Source organism: Oryctolagus cuniculus, chromosome 6 (genome assembly GCF_051225735.1).
Source record: "Oryctolagus cuniculus isolate XC-2025 breed Fujian yellow rabbit chromosome 6, ASM5122573v1, whole genome shotgun sequence".
NCBI lineage: Eukaryota > Metazoa > Chordata > Mammalia > Lagomorpha > Leporidae > Oryctolagus > Oryctolagus cuniculus.
Genome location: NC_142872.1, coordinates 81,904,590 through 81,924,909, shown reverse-complemented (window position 1 = coordinate 81,924,909; position 20,320 = coordinate 81,904,590). Strand labels below are relative to the sequence as shown.

At 43.6% G+C, this 20,320-nt stretch overlaps 1 long non-coding RNA gene across 1 annotated transcript in view; it reads left to right on the top strand.

Moving 5' to 3' along the window:
- The window catches only part of LOC138850253 (uncharacterized), a 34,821-nt gene that overhangs the window by 13,111 nt on the left and 1,390 nt on the right, over positions 1-20,320 (top strand). The window lies entirely within an intron of this gene.

Below are 20,320 nucleotides of genomic sequence, written 5' to 3'. Positions count from 1 at the left end.
TAGACTTTAATGTTGAAAAGCATGTGTTCCTTAGACTTTTTCAAAATGTTTTCTCTTAAAACAATTATCAAACTTACACAAAAGCTACAAGGACACAAGAACATTTTTCTCAACCTTTAGCCATCAAAAAATTTGTGGAAAATATATATTATGAAAAAATGCATGAGTTTAAAAAATTTTTGGCACTGAGGTAAACTTACCTTTTAATTCCATTTTTACATAAACTTTCTGAAGTCCCCACCTGTAAGTTGCCAGTGTGATGCTCCATCAGCCTCAAACACTTTAATGTGTGGTTGTGCATTGCTTATAGATAAGGTAAGTTCTTAGAAAAGTGTCCTTAGTCAATGTTGGTGCTATGTGAACGTCATAGAGAGCACTTACACAAAGCTAGAAGGTCCATCACTCTGCATAACCTCTTGATGCAATAGAGAGATGCAGTGAATAGGAGATGTGTAAGGCTACTACCCATGTAACACTGCATACTCTTTAAAAAAAAAAAAAGATTTATTTATTTATTTTGAAAGGCAGAGCTACAGAGAGGCAGAGGCAGAGAGAGAGAGAGGTCTTCCATCTGCTGGTTCACTCCCCAGATGGCCTCAATGGCCAGAACTGTGCCGATCCAAAACCAGGAGCTAGGAGCTTCTTCCACATAGGGATGTGGATGCAGGGGCCCAAGGACTTAGGCCTTCCTCTGCTGCTTTTTCAGGTCACAGCAGAGAGCTGGATCGGAAGTGGAGCAGCCAGAACCTGAACTGGCGCCCATGTGGGATGCCAGCACTGCAGGTGGTGGCTTTACCCACTATGCCACAGCACCAGCCCCTGCATACTTCTTACAGTCCATTTTTTAAAAGAAAAAGCCTATTCTAAAATAACAATAGGAAGTATAGTATAGTGAACACATAGACCAGTAATAGTCATTTATTATCATTATCAAATACTATGGATTCTACATCATTGTGTGTGCTATACTTTTTATATTACATATTGATAATCAATATTTGTATTTAAACACACCTTCTTTACAACAGCATTACCACAAAGATTTGAATGATGCGTTGTGCTATGATATGATGATAGTTATAATGTAACCAGGTGGTAAGGATTTTTCAGTTCCATTATAATCTTACAGACTAAGTATTGTATATATGGTCTGTCATTGGCTGAGCTGTTGTTAGGCAGCACACGATGGTATGTCCACACAAAAATACATTGTCTAACTCAAACGTAATACTACCAAAAGATCTAGAAATATTAATGATGATGCGTTATTACAATTTAATCTTAAGAGCTCATTTAAGTTCTACCAATTGTCCTTATTTTGCCCTTTAGCATTGTAAACAGAGAGATGATAACTCTAAGGAAGAATCAAATGGAATTGCTGAAAGTCTCATCACAGTAATATATAAATAAAGACTATCATTGATGGTCACCAGCACAGTAGACACAGCTGAGGAAAGAATCAGCGAACTTGAAGGTAGGTCAGTAGAAACTTTTCAAACTGAAGTGCCAAGAGAAAAAAAAAGCATGAAATAAAAGGGCCAGATATGTATAGAACAATTGATAGAATGTATCACATTTGTATAATTGGAATGCAAGAAAGAAATAACGGAACAGAAGAAAAATAGGAAGTAATAATTTCTGAGAATTTTCCAAAATTAATGAGATACCAAACCACAAATCTAAGGATCTCAGAGTAAATATCAAGATATCTACAGCTATACTTATTCTATATTAATATACTTATGTCATTATCATATTTAATTTCAGAAAATTAAAACTGAAAGAAGATGGGGGCAGGGCTGTTGGGGTGGAGGAACATCTTACCAAACTCCTCAGATTTTGTCCTTTTTTTTTTTTTTTTAAATCTTTTGCCCCTACAAAGACTTTTTTTTTTTTCTTTGACAGGCAGAGTGGATAGAGAGAGAGACAGAGAGAAAGGTCTTCCTTTTGCCGTTGGTTCACCCTCCAATGGCCGCCACGGCTGGCGCACCGCGCTGATCCGAAGGCAGGAGCCAGGTGCTTCTCCTAGTCTCTCATGGGGTACAGGGCCCAAGAACTTGGGCCATCCTCCACTGCACTCCCAGGCCACAGCAGAGAGCTGGCCTGGAAGAGGGGCAACCTGGAAAGAATCCGGCGCCCCGACCAGGACTAGAACCCGGTGTGCCAGCGCCGCTAGGTGGAGGATTAGCCTATTGAGCTGCGGCGCCGGCCTAGATTTTGTCTTTATATTTCTGCTTTATTTTTGAAGGATAACTTTATGTAGAATTCTATGTTGGAAATTTCCTCTTTCAATGTTTGAAAGATTTCACTGCACTCTTCTTGCCTGCCTTGCTCTGTGGAAAAGCCAACTGTAATTCTCAACCTCACTCCTTTATAAATACATAAAGACTAAAAGCATGGAGAAAAATAATATGCTGCTTAAACTATTTTAAAAGTCTGAAATGGCTGTATTGATTTTAGAGAAATTGTAACTACTTTAAGACAGGATGAATGTTCATAAACTATTGTGTAAGTATTATGATGTGGTGGGGTTTCTGTAATTCTATGTATGACTCAGCTTTTTGTTACTACAACTAAATGCCTGAATTAGGGTACTTATGAGGGAGGAAAGCTTATTTTGGGTTATGGTTTTAGAAGTTCACAGTCCAAAAATCAGGTGGGCTCTACTAGTTTGGCTATCTGGTGAGATTACAGGGTGACTTTAGCAGAGTATGTTCAGAGGAAGGATCACACAGTGAGCCAGGAAGCAGAGAGAGGTTAGGCCAAACTCTGCTTATGTAACCAACCCTCTTATAAGAATACCATCTGAGGGCACGCATCCAGTCACCTAAGGACCTCCCACTAGGCTTGCCTCCTAAACACCATAACTGGATCAGTCTCCACCCTCAAGTCACTAACCCCTAATATTAACCCACTGACCATTAACACAAGACTTGGGGGACCCAGCCTTTAACACGTGGGACTTTGGGGGATGCACAAACTAATAATAATAAAGCCATAGAATTCTTTGTAATATTTTTAATCCTTTGTAAGTCAGTGATGCTCTCTACCAGCATAAAGAAATAGGTTAGAACAAATGATGTGTTTCTGTTGAGCATTTAGTTACGATAGGTTCCTTGTGTTAAAAAAAAAAGTGTCAAAGGTGACAATAGAGAAGTTGCATGCACTTTCCTAAAACTATTGGGGTCTGAAGGAATGAGAACGATGGTATCCAAATAGGTGGACGACCTGCTGGGATGGATGGCAAATGTGTTTGCTTTCACAATGAAATAGTTGGTGAAAACAATCCCATCTTACCACTTGGGTTAGCAATGATTCAAATATAGAAACCAAGCAGAGTTCAGCAGTCTTTTTTTCTCGTGGTACATTACTTAGCTAAATGTTGAGGGAAATTTTCTCCTGAAACTCAAAGATTTCCCAATCCTTTACAGAAAGTCTGTATCCTATGGAGGTGACCACAAGTGATCAGGGCATCATTTGTACATTCCAGTGAAATGAAAGAAGCTGAACTTGTTTTACATAGCAGGTGGTAGTAACTAAGGTTATTCCATGTACAAGAACACTGACATTTGTGATTAATTATAATTACATTTAAATAAATAGTATTAATGGATGGGCTGACTGCATATTCCTTTTCATGTATGAATTCCATTCCTTCACGAATGAATGCCTTTAACTTTCCTGAATATCTCTTTCCTTGGCTTACTGTGACTATGCCTTTTGTGATTCTGGGGTGGACATTCTTTTTTCCATGATGATCCAGAAAAAAGTTCCATCTTCCCTAGTTTGATTTTAATATTCTGTGCTTTGTTAGTCAGTCCTATAGAACTGATTTGGCTAAAGCATAGTAGGGCACTCCCTCTATGACTTGATTGCCTTTGCTAACTTACCTGTTCTCATCCCCTTTTAACTCTTCTATTTTTAATTTTTTAAAAACCTTTCACAGGCACTGACACTGTGGTGTGGTGGTAAAGCCACTGCCTGCAGTGCCAGCATCCCATATGGGTGCCAGTTCAAGTCCCAGCTGCTGCACTTCTGATCCAGCTCTCTGCTATGGCCTGGGAAAACAGTAGAAGATGGCCCAAGTCTTTGGGCCCCTGCACTCACATGGGAAACCCAGAAGAAGCTCCTGGCTCCGGGCTTCGGATTAGCCCAGCTCTAGCCATTGGGGCCATTTGGGAGTGAACCAGCAGATGGAAGACCTCTCTTTCCCTCTCTCTCTCTGCCTCTGCCTCTCTGTAACTCTGCCTTTCAAATAAATAAATAAATATTTTTTTTAAAAGAAAAAGTTCCCAGGGCAGGCATTTAGCTTAGTTGCTAAAACATCCATGGCTCACATTGGTGTGCCTAGGTTTGATTCCTGGTTCTCGCTCCTGACTCCAGCTTCCTGTCAGTGCAGCCCTGGAGAGACAGTGGTGATGGCTCAAGTAATGGGGTTCCTGCACCCATGTGGGAGACCTTTACTGAATTCCTGGCTCCTGGCTTTGGCCCGTAGGTGTTGCAGGCATTGGGGAGTGAACCAGGAGGTGGGAGCGGTCTCACTCCCTCTTAAATTAAAATAAATAAAGCTTTTTAAAGCCCCTTTTCTTTTCACTCTTGTGTCAGCTATTGCTTCCTCCAAAAAAAAAGTTTATTGTCTGTTTTCTCTATTTGATGAGTACATGGATACAAATCACTTTACACAGTAGGTGACATAGAATGTGAGTGGACAAGAAGTTGATTTTTAGGAATTTCCCTCAGGGAGATGAAAAGCAAAGAGCCAAACTTCTTGCTTTCTGTTCTCTATTGACTCATGGAGGAAGATTCAGTTCTAAGATTGAACCATCAGGTTTTGCAGGGGCCCTTTCTCGATGCCATGGTGTGGTTCCTGCACCCTGTTGGGCTGCACCCAACTCAGTCCAGAGCCAGTTAGCTCATTGGCAGAGGCCAGGGCGGGAGCCCTGCCTGTGGGACCTCTCCCTGGCTGTGGCTGGCTTCTGACCTCTCAGTGGTCTCCTGCAGGCGACTTCATTCTCTTCTTTTCTGCCTCCTCAGCACCACCTCGCAAACTTAGACCTGCAGTGAATTTTCTTCCCATTCACTTTTTCCAGGGTAAATCTTTTATAAAGTACTTTGAGAGCAACTGAAATGGACATGGGATTTGGGGAAAGAAAACAAACCAATTTGTGTGCCAGGGTTTTCTTCCTGCTCCAATCCGACATGCACTGCACCCAGCCTTACCTTGGCTCTCAGGCCTCTTTCCACCATTGTGGAATGCTTGTCAGTGTTTCCTCTTCCCCATTACACCCTCTTTTTCCACTCCTCCTGCCTGGCTCGATCATTGAATCTGCCCCCCTGCCCTCCCCACACACACACTTGGGCCTTCTCACCTGTGGCGCAGCAAGCCAACCACTCCCGTCAGGGGATGGAGGACAGTGTGTGTTTATTTGCAAAGCAGAGAGCAAGGAGCCAGGCAGCTATGGCTTAGTTTCATGACTCTTTGAGGAGTTGAGGGTAAAGTGTCTTTTGGATTGAAGTTGGGGTTGAGAGGTGGGTGTTCAGCTCGTGTGCAGGGCTCTGGTTGATCTGCAGTGTACACGCCTTCCTGTAGTTGGGCAGCACTGTCATGTTCTGTCAGGAATTGTGATGATGGCAAAGAAGGCTCCAGCTTGCTTTATACTCAGGCACTGGAGTTCCTGGAAAAACCCTCAAGATGAGGTTGAACACCAAGACATTCTCTAGAGAGGACATAAATGACCTTGTGTGAGTCTTGAGATCTGGGACCCTGTGGGACCCACAGCATCACTCCCTCCATTTAGTGCATTGATTTTAGTAAGAGGTTGATTTGCAAACATAGTAGCAGGGCAAAGAAACTTTAAGCTAAGGAAAGGAGAGTGGAGATTGTGGGAGGCCAGGGCCTGCTAGTATATAGTTTCTACATCAAACATGCCATGTAGGAACTCAGTTTCATCTGCGAGGGAGATCTTTGAAAGGGTGGAGTGGAGATCACCCAAATTTTGCTGTAATAATCTCAGGAGTCTCCTAGTTACTCCCTTCTGGCAAATATTCACCTACAGCACATGGTGAAGGCCCATTCCTGACCTTGAAAAGTAGTCAGCTGCCAAGAGGACTGGAGGGCTTTTGCAGCCACAGAAGTAGTGTTGCCAGGGTCTTGATGGCTGCTGAGGGCAACAGGAACACAGGAAGAAACTGGCAAGCCCATGAGGTCTTTCATCCTCTAAAAACAAACCAAAAGTCCTTGTGCCATCTGATTCCATTCCTGTAAAATTTTACACAGGCAAAATCTTGGTGACGGAGTGTATGAGCCATGGCTTGGGGCAGGGGTAGGGGACAGAGGGTGCAGAGGAATAAGAGGGAACATTTGGGGCTGAAGGAAATGCTGTACATCTTCAGGACGGTTGATGTTACACATGACAGCATAGACATGTCAAAACTCCTCCGATAGGACATTGACCGTTATGCTTCAAAAGCTTGCATTGTACAGGAAACAATGCAAGATGTGCTCCCGTAACAGCAGGAGAGCAAACTGAACTGGCTACGCCAGTCATTCCTCCCTACATTGCCCAAGTCTTTCTTGGGGAGCTCTGTGCTCAATTGGATGTTGAAGGAAGAGAAGGAGTCTACCCAAGGGGGTCAATTACTTTCTCTCTCTCTCTCTCTCTCTGCATCTCTTGCTCTCCTTGAGGTTCCAAGGGCTCTGTGGAGGGTGACAACTCATTATAATAAATTGTAATAAGGAAATACATCTGGAATCAAGTTCATGCACCCCCGGATGTGCCCAAGAACCATGGGGAATCACACCGAAAGCCCCAATTCCGGTCCCCACTTCCTTCTGAGCAGGGTCCCGGGGTGTTCCTTTCCCCTTTACTGTTTGGCTGGGCTACAGGACAGGCTTCCTACCCTGCTCCTCCCCCTGCCCCAGCGCCCTGGTAGGCAGCAGTGGTGGCCTTGGACCAGCCCTCAGGACCTCGTTCCCCTCCCCACCCACCCCCACTTTTTGAGAACACTCTTTAGTTCTTCATCAGGTCCCAGACTTCACTTACAGCACAAAGCAGCTTTATATGTTTTTATTAATCCCAGAGATTCAGGACTGGTATAAAATTTACTAGAGCAAATTTAAATAATTACACAATTTAATTCAACTTTGAAGAGATTCCAGAGAGGGGATTTTTTTTTTCCTTTGAAAATTTAATAAAATGTCCCCCTCAACCCCAGTCATTGGTCTGCCTGGGCTGTGGGTGGGTATGTGTTTGCACCTGTATCCAACCCCCCTCCAGACCTCGAGCTACAGATCTCGCCTACCCATGGCACAGAAAGTCATTGCGATCTTCAAGTTTTAAATCTACCCAATTCTAAGGGACATCTTCATACCGTCAATCATAGTTTAAAAAATTTTCAGTATCAGGTGATAATTTCTGAAGTTAATTATGCTACAAATACCAAAATAGTGAGGGGTTGCATTAAAACTGAAAACCTAACTCAATCAAGGAAATGTTTTATTGTTTATAATTTTTATTCATTTTAAATCAGCTTAGAAGTTGGTTTATGAAAGGATATAATCATCATCATAATATGTCTTTTCATAGATGTCCTTATGAAAGGACATTTCTCAGAGGAATTCTGCTAAATCTATCATCCCTTTTGACACTGACAGTCTTTGTCACTCCACCTCTTGAATAAAAAAATAAGTGACACTCACATGGATAACTAGAGTGAGGTCTCCTCCTGCTTATTCTATATACCAAGTGCATAGGAAATTGGGGAAACTGTGCATTTTTGCCATTTATATTACAGGCGAACTGCTACATTGATTACTTGCAGTTGGAGAGTGCCAGTTATTTCAGCTGGGTTTATTTTTCTTTATGACATATTTAAAAAATTATTCAGGTACAAAAAACAATATGTATTAGTCAATCATTTTATTTTTTTCACTTGAGACATTTTAGGCTTTAATTGATTACATTTTTCTCTTTTATTGTTTATTCTTAATAAAGATAAAGCTTTATGAATAAGGATATTATATTATAATAAGCACAGTCTTATTAAGAAAGAGAATTTTATGTTAAGCATTGGATTAAAGTTAAATAGCAATATTAACTTTAAAAAAAGCAGTTATGTCAGAGCTTTATAGTTTCTAGAACTGACACTTGGAATTGAGATCTATGTGATGATGCTGAAGTTATTTAATGACTTTTTTAAAGTGACTATATTATTACATTATTTGTGTTTCTGATAAAATCTCTTTCATGTACATCATTGTTTAAATTAAAAATTGTTTTATTTAAAAATCTTATTTGAAAGGCACGGAGTCAGAGAGAGACAGAAACAGAGATCATCCATCTACTGTTTTACTCCCCAAACACCCACAACATCCAAACTTGGGTCAGGCCAACCAGGAGCCCAGAACTCAATCTGGGACCCCCACATAGATGGCAGGGACTCCAGTACTTGAGCCATTATCTGCTGCCTCCCAAGGTGCATATTAGCAGGAAGCTGGAATCAGAACAGAGCTAGGACTCAGTCCCAGGTACTTCAATATGGGATGCAGGTGTTCCAAGTGGAGGCAACTGCTGAGCTAAATGCCCAGTCTTAGAGGCCTTTTTTTTTTTTTTCTGTGCAACCCTTGTTATATTATTTTTCTAACATAATATCTGGTAATTTTATTTTTCTAATATAATATCTGGTTTTATTATTTTTCTACCCATAGTTTTTCTTTGTTTTAGCCACTGCACTTTTTTATCTTAATCTTTTTGCACTGCAAGTATTTCTTGTGAGATGCTTCACATCTTCTTCATATTGAAGCAGACTGAGTTTGGATTGAGCTTTTGAAGTAGATATTTTGTAAACAAATTCTACGATGGAGTTCCCAATTAAGCCAGGTCATTTAAATTTGATACTCAGAAGTCATTTGACATCATGGGTACCTTGTGTACTTGTGTTTACTTTCATGTTTCTGATTCATTGCTCTTTTGGTTTTGAAATCAGAATTAACAGTAATCTGCTGGTTCATTTACATGATGGAACACCAGATGGCGCTGCTCCTCAATTGACTGGAGTAAACTACCAAAGGCTTCTAAAGACTGTATCATGGGTTGGTTTATTATTTGGGGTTTTCCAAAAGTGGGAGAAAAATTCTCTCTTATTTTTGTGCTTAATGAAGATTTAACTTCATGAATAACATCTACAATTAAAACAAGCACAGCCTTATTACATAAGATAACTCTTTGAGCTGTTCAGTAAAAGTAGATGACAGCATGGTGACTCCCATCTGTGTCTTTTTCTGGTCCCAACAACAGATTCATGAACTTGTTTACTTTGTTGTTGGTAATGGGTTTGATTTCATTAGAACATTTTAGAATTACAGAAAAATTGCTAAAGTAGCATGGAGTTGCATATAATTTCCCCTACTGTAAACATCTTACATTATTTTAGTACATTTGTCACAACTAATGAACTCATGTTTGTACTTTATTCTCTTTTAAAAAAATATTTGTTTGAAAGTCAGAGTTACACAGAGAGAGAAGGAGAGGCAGAGAGAGAGAGAGAAAGGTCTTCAATCTGCTGGTTCACTCCCCAATTGGCCGCAATGGCTGGAGCTGTGCTGATCAGGAGCCAGGAGCTTTTTCCGGGTCTCCCACACAGGTGCAGGGGCCCAAGGACTTGGGGCATCTTCTACTGCTTTTCAGGCCATAGCAGAGAGCTGGATCAGAAGTGCAGCAGCCAGCACTGCAGGCGACGGCTTTACCAGCTACGCCACAGTTTTGGCCCCTGTACTTTATTTTAACAAATGTCCACACTTAATATTTTCTTAGTTTTTACCAGATGTCTTGTTTCTGTCCCAGGATCCTTCCAGAATACCACTAAATGTGTGTGTGTATATATATGTGTATATGTATATATATATTTTTTAATTAATTAATTATTTAAGAGCATGCTCCCATTTGCTGCCTCACTCCCCAAATGTCCATAATGGCTCAGATCAGGCTGGGCTTTTGCTGTAAGTCAGGAACTCAATCCAGGTTTCCCACATAGGTAGCAGGAACTCATTTATTTGAGCTATCTCCCAGGGTGCTCATTAACAGGACAGGAGGCAGGAGCCAGAGTCAGCTATGAAACCCAGTCACCATTCCATTGAAGTCACCATGTCTCCTTGCATCTCTCCTGGCTGTAGCAATTTCTCAGACTTGCTTTGTTTTTGGTGACCTTCATGGTTGTGAGAGGTATTGGTTGCTTCTTCACTGAAATTTTTTCACTTTTATTTTATGATTGGCGTGAGGTTAAGGGCTTATGGGATGAAGATCACAGAGACACAGTGCTATTTCATCACATCCTATCAAGCACACATGTGATCACCATAGCAGTTCATGGTTGAGGCTGACTTCGACCACCAGGCCGAGGAAGTGTGTATCGGGTTTCTACATTGTGCAGCCACTTCTCCCCTTTCCACCCTGTACCCTTTGGAAGGAAATGTACGGTGAATACTTGCAGAGTGGGGAGTTAGGCTTCACCTCCTTGAAGTTGGAGGATCCACATCAATTATTTGGAATTTTGAGAAAGGTTTCCCTTCTCCCTCACACTCTGGGTTATAATCCAATACCATTTTCTTTAGTTTGTTACTTGATTTTTTCCAGCTTTCATCACTGGAAGCACTTTCTCTTGGCTCCTGCATCCCTTTGATATAACTGTGTCATTGTGAATTTTTTTTAAAGATTTACTTATTTATTTGAAAGAGTTAGAAAGAGAGGGAGAGAGAGACAGACAGGTTTTCTGTCAGCTGGTTCACTGCCCAAACAGCAACGATGGTGATGCCTGGGCTGGGCTGAAGCCAGGAGGCAGGAGCTTCCACTGTGTCTTCCACGTAGATTCAGGGGCCCAAGCACTTGGGCCATTTCCTGCTACCATCTTAGGTGCTAGCAGGGAGCTGGATCAGAAGTGGCATAGCTGAGACTTGAAGGTATATCTTAACTCACAATGCCGGCCCCACTGTGGATTTTTAAAAGCAATTTGTTTACTTTTTAATAGATTTATTTTGCTCAGTCTACAAAGAGGATTCAGCCAGATTTTTATGTGGAGATTTGTCTTTTACATTATTAAAGTAATATATGATAATTAGAATTGAAAGATACATGAAAGTAGAAAGAAAAAAAGTCCATTCAATCTGTATTATTATTCCAGTGTGATTTCATGAAGTGTTCTATTTTTATTTTTTCACTTTAATTATTTTGCATTTTTCTTTAAAATAGATCTAATCATTCTTTAAATATTTACATATTCTGATTTTTCTATTGAATAATATATTGTGGACATTTCCCCACTTTCTTACACATATATAACAACATTCTACATAGTTCAATAACCTTTTCTTTATAGTTGGCTAAAACTGACACATAAATATCTTGGGTGTACTGCAGAATTCTGGGTACAGAATGATGACTGAATGTTTTAACCAATTAGAGAGTTTCAATATTTTTTAATTACAAATAGTGATGCAACGAATCCATTTGGACCTAAAGGTTATTTAAGCAATTGAACACTATTTCACATGTTAAAGATTTCTGGGGGCCAGCGCTGTAGTGTAGTAGGTTAAACCTCTGCCTGTGGCGCCAGCATCCCTTATGAGTACTGGTTCCTGCCCTGGCTGCTCCTTTTCTGATCCAGCTCTCTGCTATGGCCTGGGAAAGCAGTGGAAGATGGCTCAAGTCCTTGGGCCCCCGCACCCACATGGGAGACCCAGAAGAAGCATCTGGCTCCTGGCTTCAGATCAGCCCAGCTCCAGCCATTGCAGCCATTTGGAGAGTGAACCAGCAGATGGAAAACTTTTCTCTCTGTCGCTCCCTCTCTCTATAACTCTGCCTCTCAAATAAATAAATAAAATATTTAAGAAAAATTAAAAGATTTTCAGAGGTGGTTCAGGGTTCAGTAACAGCATCAATATTTTTAGAGCTCTTGATTTGGTATGAGGTTAACCCACAAAAAGAAAGGGAAAAATTTGTCCGGACTATGCAAATAGCCAAAGGTCATGGACTGAGCGCCAAACCAGCTGACAAAAGGGAAATTAAGACTGTTCCTGGTAAAAGGGAGCCTCGTTTGGAGCTGGTTGTTGCCCTTCATAGCACACGTGGTCACTGCTGTGCTGAGAGCCAGAACTGTGTGCCAGGAGATGGGATTGAGGCGCAATAGATTGAGCAGACACTTCTGATGCCCAGCACCCCTATTGGAGCAGCACTGTGCATCCTGGCTTCTCTACTTCCAGTCCAGATTCCTGCTAATGATCAGGGAAAGGCAGCAGATAATGGCCCAGATACTTGGGCTGCTGCCACCCAAGTGGGAGACACAGATGGAATTCCTGGCTCCTGGCTTCAGCCTGGCCCAGCCGTGGTTGTTGTGGCCATTGGAGAAGTGAACCCACAGATGTACGATCTCTATGTCTTTCTCTCTATCTCTTTATCATTCTGCCTTAAAAATAAATAAATAAGTCTTGTAGGGGAGAGGGGGAAGAAAAGAAATGTGTGCTACTGTTTTAATTCAACTTAGTTCAGAAAAAGCCAGGAGAGGATAATTCAAACCCTGTCCCATGCTGGTCACATTACCCTTTCAAGAGCTCAGTTAGGAGGCAGAGCCATGGGAGGCTGAATTTGGTTCTTCCCTGAGAATTCATCTTTCACCCTCAGCTCTCCACTGAGCTCTATTCCTGTGCCACCCCAATTGTGCATCGCAGAGTTAACACCAGAGTCCAGATTCCAGACTCCTCCACTTGAAAGGAACTGAGGTATTCGAGGAATGAAGACAGATTTCTTTCTGACTTTTTAAAAATTGTCTTTCAGTGGAGAGAGGTCCTATCCTTATTTTGCGTTCCTTGGAGTACTAACATCAGGGTTTCTTTTTTGGAGTTTTACATTCAGATTTCAAACTTCAGGTGGGGATGTGCCTTTGGCTTAGTGGCGATGAGGCCAGTTAAGGTACCTACATCCCATATCAGAGTGCCTGGTTTAAGTCCTGGCTGTGGCTCCTGACTCCACCTTCCTGCTAATGCAGACCCTGGATGGCTCAAGTAGTTGGATTCCTGCCAGCCATTTGGGAGACCTGGATTAAATTCCTATTGTTTTTTGTATGTTTATTTTGTAACCTGCAACTGGTTCACACCCCAAATTGCGCCAAAAGCTGGACCTGAGTCAATCCGAAGTCAGGATCCAGGAGCTTCTTCTGGGTCTCCCATGTGGGTGCAGGAGTCCAAGTACTTGAACCATCTTCCACTGCTTTCTCAAGCACATTAGTAGGGAGCTGGATCAGAAGTGGAGCAGCCAAGACTCAAACCACTGTTCACATGGAATGCCAGTACTGCAGGTGGTGGTTTTACCCACTATGCCACAGTGCATGCCCCCAGAATGTCCCTTGTTCCTTCTATACATAAATTGTGGAGGGTTTTTATTACGAAAGGGTGTTCAATCTTACCAAATGCTTTCTCTGCATCTATTGAGATGATCATAAGGTTTTTGTTGTTTATTCTACTGATATGATTTATTATGTTTATTGATTTGCAAATGTTGAACCACCCTTGCATTTCTGGGATAAATACCACTTGATTGTGATGTATGATCTTTTTGATGTGGTTTTGGATTCAATTTGCTAGTATTTTGTTGATAATCTTTGCATCTATGTTCATTAAAGGTATTGGTCTATAGTTTTCTTTTCATGTTGTGTCTTTGGTTTTGGTATCAAAGTAAGCTGGCCTCGTAAAAGTTTGGCAGAGTTCTATCGTGTTCCATATTTTAGAATAGTTTGATGAATATTGGAGTTACTTCCTCTTTGAATGTTTTCTAGAATTCAGTAGTAAAGCCATCAGGTCCCAGGCTTTTCCTTGTTGGAAGACTTTTTTTTTAAGATTTATTTTATTTATTTGAAAGACAGAGTTACAGAGAGAGGTAGAGCCAGAGAGAAAGAGGTCTTCCATCCACTGGTTCACTCCCCAAATGACTACAACAGCTAGAGCTGAGCTGATCCGAATCTAGGAGCCAGGATCTTCTACTGGGTCTCCCACATGGATGCAGGGGCCTAAGGACTTGGACTATCTTCTACTGCTTTCCCAGGCCATAGCAGAGAGCTGGATCAGAAGTGGAGCAGCCGGGACTTGAATTAGCACCCATATGGGATGCCGGCGCTGCAGGCCAGGGCTTTTAAGTCGCTGCACTAGAGCACCGGCCTATGAAGACTTTTGATTACTTCTCTTTGCTTGTTGTGAGTCTGTTTAGCTTGTCTATATCTTCTTGATTTAATCTTGGTAGGTTATATGAATCCAGGAATTTGTCCATTTCTTCGAAGTTTTCCAGTTTATTAGCATATAGTTTGTAGTTTCTTATGATCCTTTGTATTTCAATGGTGTCAGTTGTAATGTCTCCTTTTATATCTCCAATTTTATTTGTTTGAATTTTTTCTCTCTTATTCTTTGTTATCCTGGCTTGAGGTTTATTTATCTTTAAAAAAAAACAACTTTTTGTTTTGTTGATTTTTTTTCATTTCAATTCCATTTATTTCTTCTTTGATCCTTATTATTTCTTGTCCTACTGGCAAGTCTGAGTGATGCTGGGGTTTGTGGCACCAATTGCTGAGACTGTATGATACAGATGGATCCTTCCTCATGTCTGCTAGGAGAGTCCAACTGGTGCTGGGGCTTATAATATCAAGAGTGTTAGTCCTAGGGCTCAGGGACGTGAACAGAACCCTGTTGCAGTCCTACAGGGTGACTGCAAGGTATATAGAGATTTTACTCTGGAAAGGTGTGAGTCCAGAGAGGTGGAATAGAGGTATGTTCTCCCCTATGTCCACCTGGTAAATTTCAGTGGCACTGAGAAATTTAGAATGGATTGTTACTGTCCTAGTGTTGCAGGATATAGTGGGGCCATTACCCAAATCTCCCAGGATGGGAACGGATTATAATGGTTTGCTTCTGGTGTTAACCCCCAGAAGCTAAGGTGAATCCTCCTTACTCATGTAGGGAATGTGAGTGTAGCTCTGGGGCTAATGCCCCAAAATTCCCACAGGATGCAGGAGATCTGTCCTTTGCCCCACACATCGCCCTGACTCTGACTGTGATGCTGGGAGCAATCAGAGACACACTACGTGACTTTCCACTGCAGGGATGGTGCTCTGCAGGAGCGGGGAAGGAAAGGGAAGAGTCGGCTTCCCTGCTGGACCCCATCAGCTCTCTAGGATGAAATCAAAGTCAGTGGGTGACTGTGGATTTCCCTCTCACTGAAACTGCAAGCAGCGGGTGTGCAGCAGTTTTTTCCTACCTTGATGGGATAAGATGGTGGCTGACAGCCAGCAGCTGGCTGGGCCACATAGTTGACTGCAGCAGCGTCTCTATCTTCTCTCTTCTTGTCCCATGGAGCCTTCATCATTGTTTTCCACTTCTTCACCAAAGATTTCTATCAGTCAGACCCCTGGAAACTTGGTCCTTCCTTTATTCTTTTAATATCCCAGAGCACCCTTAAGTTAGTGTAGTTATACCCTTGGATCATCCCAATCATTTTTTGTTTTGAAAAAGAATAGAGCAGGCATTTGGTCTAGTGGTTAAGATGCTGGTTGCGATGCCCACATCTAATGTCAGTGCTGGGCTTGAGTTCTGGCTCTTCTTCCAATCCCAGCTTCCTGCTAACGTGCATCCTGGGAAGCAGCAGGTGATGGCTCAAGCACTTGGGTTCCTGCTACCCACATGGAAGACCTGGATGGAGTTCCAGACTCCTGGCTTAAGCCTGGCCCAGCACGGGCTGTTGTGGCATTTGCGAAATGAATCAATGGATGGTAGATCCATTTCTTTGTGTATTGGTCTGCCAGTCTGTCTCTGGCCCCTGTTTTTCAAAATAAATACAGGATGGTTCACTCCCCAGTTGGCTGCAATGGCTGGAGCTGTGCTGATCCAAAGCCAGGAGCCTCCTCTGGGTCTCCCACATGTGTGCAGGGGCCCAAGGACTTGGGCCATCCTCTACTGCTTTCCCAGGCCATAGTAGAGAGCTAGATTGGAAGTGGAGCAGCCGGAACTCTGACTGGCACCCATGTGGGATGCCAGCACTCCAAGCAGCGGCTTTACCCACTGCACCACAGTGCCAGCCCCTCAAATCATTTTTGTCTGCTGATAGCCCATAGCTCTGCAAGGTGGCAGAGTACATCTTAAGCAAACTGAGGCTTGGCGGTGCACGGTCTGTCCAGACCCATGTGCTGCCTGCAGAAGGGGCCGGTGGAAGTCCCTAGGCTCTGAAATACACCCATGCGATATCAGGCTGAGCATAGGAAAATGTGGACAACCCAACTGCTCCACCCAGCCAGTGCAGTTGGATGTCCTTTGGTTGCAGTATTAGTTCACATTCTCGATTTCCCCAGAGACTGAGGGTTATCCCATCAGTTTAAGTCCTAACCCTCAGCACCTCTGAATGTGACCCTAGGAAGGTACTTCAAAGTGGAATTAAAAGATAAGTTTACAAAAGCTTTTCAAATCCATGCATACCTGTGTGTACTTAAATAGTGACTCTAGAGGCCTGAGTCAGCTGGGATGTTGCCCATGCTACAAAGACACCCTGCAGCTGAGTCTCAGGTCACAAGAGCTTTCAATGAACACTAACAGGGATCAGCTAAACTTCAGCTATGGGTAGGGAGACCTCTACTGTACCTTAAGAAGGAGTGAGGTTGGTCAGGCTGAAGCTAGAAGCCCCACACTCAATCTGGGTCACCCACATGGGTGGCAGGGACCCAAGTACTTGAGCAGAGGATGGAAGATCTCTCTCTATTTCTGTGTGTCTCTGCCTGTCAGAAAAAGGGAAAATACATAAAACTTTTAAAGAAGGAGTGAACTTTCGGACTTTTGGCCACTGTGGGAAGAGTCACTGAAGGCCCCTTTGTTGTCCTCCCTGTGCGTGGGGATCACATTGCATGTGGCAATGAATGGAGATGTAATGCAGGTCCTTAATCAACAGCCAAGTGTGGCAGCTATGACCAGGCGTTCTTCATGTTCAGTGAGGTTGTCTGTGATTTTCAATGTAATTGATGGTCACATAGAAATCCTTATGCTCTAAACCTGATTCAGTGTATGTATGCACCCTGTGAGGAAAGTATAAACCCTGCAACCAGACCTAGGCTGGTGGAACAACCAGCTCTGGCGACTGACTTGTTTCCAAGTTTAAATCCTCGGTTTGGCTGAGTCAACTTAATTTTGATTTTTTTAAAAACAGTTTATTTATTTATTTGAAAGGAAGAGTCCCAGAGATAGAAAGAAAGGGACAGAGAGAAAGAAATCTTCCATCTGGTGGTTTACTCCCCAAATGCCACAACCATGGCTGGGCCAGGCCAAAGCCAGGAGCCTGGAAATCCATCCAGGTCTCCCAGGTGGGTGGCAGGGGCACAAGCACTCAGGCCATCCTCTGCTGTTTCCCCAGGCACATTAGCAGGGAGCTGGATTGGAAATGGAGCAGCAGGGATTTGAACCAGCCTCATATGGGATGCTGGTGTCGCGGACGGTGGCTTTACCTGCTGTGCCACAACACTGGCCCCTAACTTTGATTTTGAAAATGATTTCTGTTACCACTCATATTTGGAAACAGGGCCTTCACAGAAGTAAAGTTAAAATGAGGTCATGTGAGTGGACTCTAGTCCAGTATCTCTGGTGTCCTTTAAGAAGAGATGCATAGGACCAGACACACAGAGGAGAAAGACGTTGTGAGGCCGGTGCCGCGGCTCAATAGGCTAATCCTCCACCTAGCGGTGCTGGCACACCAGGTTCTAGTCCCGGTCGGGGCGCCGGATTCTGTCCCGATTGCCCCTCTTGCAGGCCAGCTCTCTGCTGTGGCCCGGGAAGGCAGTGGAGGATGGCCCAAGTACTTGGGCCCTGCACCTGCATGGGAGCCCAGGAGAAGCACCTGGCTCCTGCCTTTGGATCAGCGGGGTGCGCCGGCCGCAGCGCGCCAGCCGTGGCGGCCATTGGAGGGTGAACCAACGGCAAAAGGAAGACCTTCCTCTCTGTCTCTCTCTCTCTCTCACTATCCACTTTGCCTGTCAAAAAAAAAAAAAAAAAAAAAAAAAAAAAAAAAAAAAAAAAGAAAGAAAGAAAGAAAGAAAAAGAAAGACGTTGCGAGAACACAGGGAAAAGGCGATCATCTGCGAACCAAGGGGAGAGGCCTCAGAGAAACCACCCCTGCTGGCACCTTGGTCTTGGACTTCCAACCTCCAGAACTATGAGAAAGTAAATCTCCGCTGTTTAAGCCATCCTTTGTCATGGGCCTTTGTCCCCGCAGTCCTAGCAAACCAGTGACATATTGAGGTTTAGCAAATGTCTTTTGCATTGGCTTAAATGTTTTTTAAAGATTTATTTTACTTATTTGAAAGGCAGAGTTAAAGAGAGAAAGTGAGAGACAGTGAGGGAGAGATCTTCTGTCTGATGGTTCGTTCCTCTAATGGCCACAACAGCTGGGCCTGGACTAGACAGAAGCCAGAAGCCAGAAGCCAGGAGCTTCTTCTGGGTCTCCCATATGGGTTCAGGGCCCAAGCTCTTGGGCTGCCCTCTGCTGCTTTCTCAGGTGCATTAGCAAGAAGCTGAATTGGACATGGAGCAGCCAGGACTCAAACTGGTACCCACATTGGATGCCAGCGTTGCAGGTGTTAGCTTTACCTGCTTTGCCACAATGCTGGTCCCCAATTTATATTCTTAAACCATAAGCATTCCTAAAGCTGTGGCAGGAACCATCTTGCTGGTAAGCAGGGCCCAGCTTCCAGCGTCAGCAGGTATGCGGTGTGTCGGGCAACAGTTGAGTGCAGGCTCAGGGAAGCCCCAGATGAGAGGTGCCCATTGCAGCCATGTGATTTTATTCCCAGTGTGCTGCATCAATTGCACCTTGGTGCATAAGCTCCACTCATACCTCTCTTCCACACTCATCTCAGCTGTTCCAAGCCCTTGCACTGTCTTCACAGTTCAAGTTCATGGGTTGCAGGATATTGTGTGGTTGACTCACTGCAGCAGAAATGCAGCCATAGACTGGCCTCCACTCAGAGTCTCAGTGTCTATGCCCTCCTTCCCTTCCTTCCCTGCTGTCTCAACAGGGACATCCTCTTTCCTTCTTTCTCCCACCACTTAGGACAATTAGCTGGGGTTTAGGAAGCTCACCAGGTGCAGGGGGTGGGACGCTGTGTCATGATCTCTGCCTTATGACCTTAGGATTGCAAAAACCTTCCCTGATCTGCTACTGTTTCATCCTTTTCCACTGTGATGTTGGCTTTGGCCTTGTTCACTTATTTTCTATACTGTGATGTTTGATATCTGGGCCCTACTGACTCTGAGGGACTGTCCCCTCTTAGGGCTTGCCAGTTCCTATGGACAGCAAACCACTCCACTGCGACCTACATTTCCCATGCAAACCAACCCATCCACAGCCAGAGAGAGAGAGAGAAAGTGCACTCCCACCCCCTGGCTTACTCCCCAGATACTTGGAATAGCTGTGGCTGGCACAGGTCAAAGACAACCTGGGCACTCAATCCAGGTCCCCGCCATGGGTGGCTGGGACCCAACTGCTTGAGCCATCAGCTTCCTGTCAGGGTATGCATTAGCAAGAGGCTGTGATCAGCCCGTAGAGAACCTGATGGAAAGTTAAATGGCTTGGGGTGGGCATTGTGGTGCAGCAGGTTAAGCTGCTGCTCTTGGGTCACCTGCATCCCATATTGGAGTGCAGGTTCAGGTCCCAGTTAAGCTGTGCTTCCAATCCAGCTTCCTGATGATGCATCCTGCAAGGCAGCAAATGAAGTTCAAGTGCTTGGGCCCCTGCCATCCACCTGGGAGAACTAGATGGAGCTCCTGGCTTCAACCTGGCCCAGTTCTGCCCATTGAGGGCATTTGGGGAGTGAACCAGTGGATGGAAATCTCTCTCTCTTTCTGTCTCTGCTCTCTGTCACTCTGCCTTCCAAATAAATAAATAAAAAAGTTAAAGAGCTTTGACAAAAAAGAGATTAGAGTGATTATTTTGACAATAAAAACAAACTAATTTTACCAAGAAGTTTTCAAAACATGATTATTTTACAGAGCAAAGGTTTTCAACTGATTTCATTGCTCTCTTCCATCAGATCAAGGAACACCTGTGGCTCCTGATGACTCTCCATCCTTTCAGGGGCACCCTAAAGTGACCTGACCAGGGCAGTTAAGATCTGAGGGCCTGTCATCAAGTGTGAGAACTGAATGTGGTACCCCTGTGTGCACTGGCTTCCGTGTGATGAAGGAGCACCGCTCTGTGCATGGGGTGCCTTATGAAGCTCCCCAGGGGCCCAGAACTGCACCCTGTAACTGTCA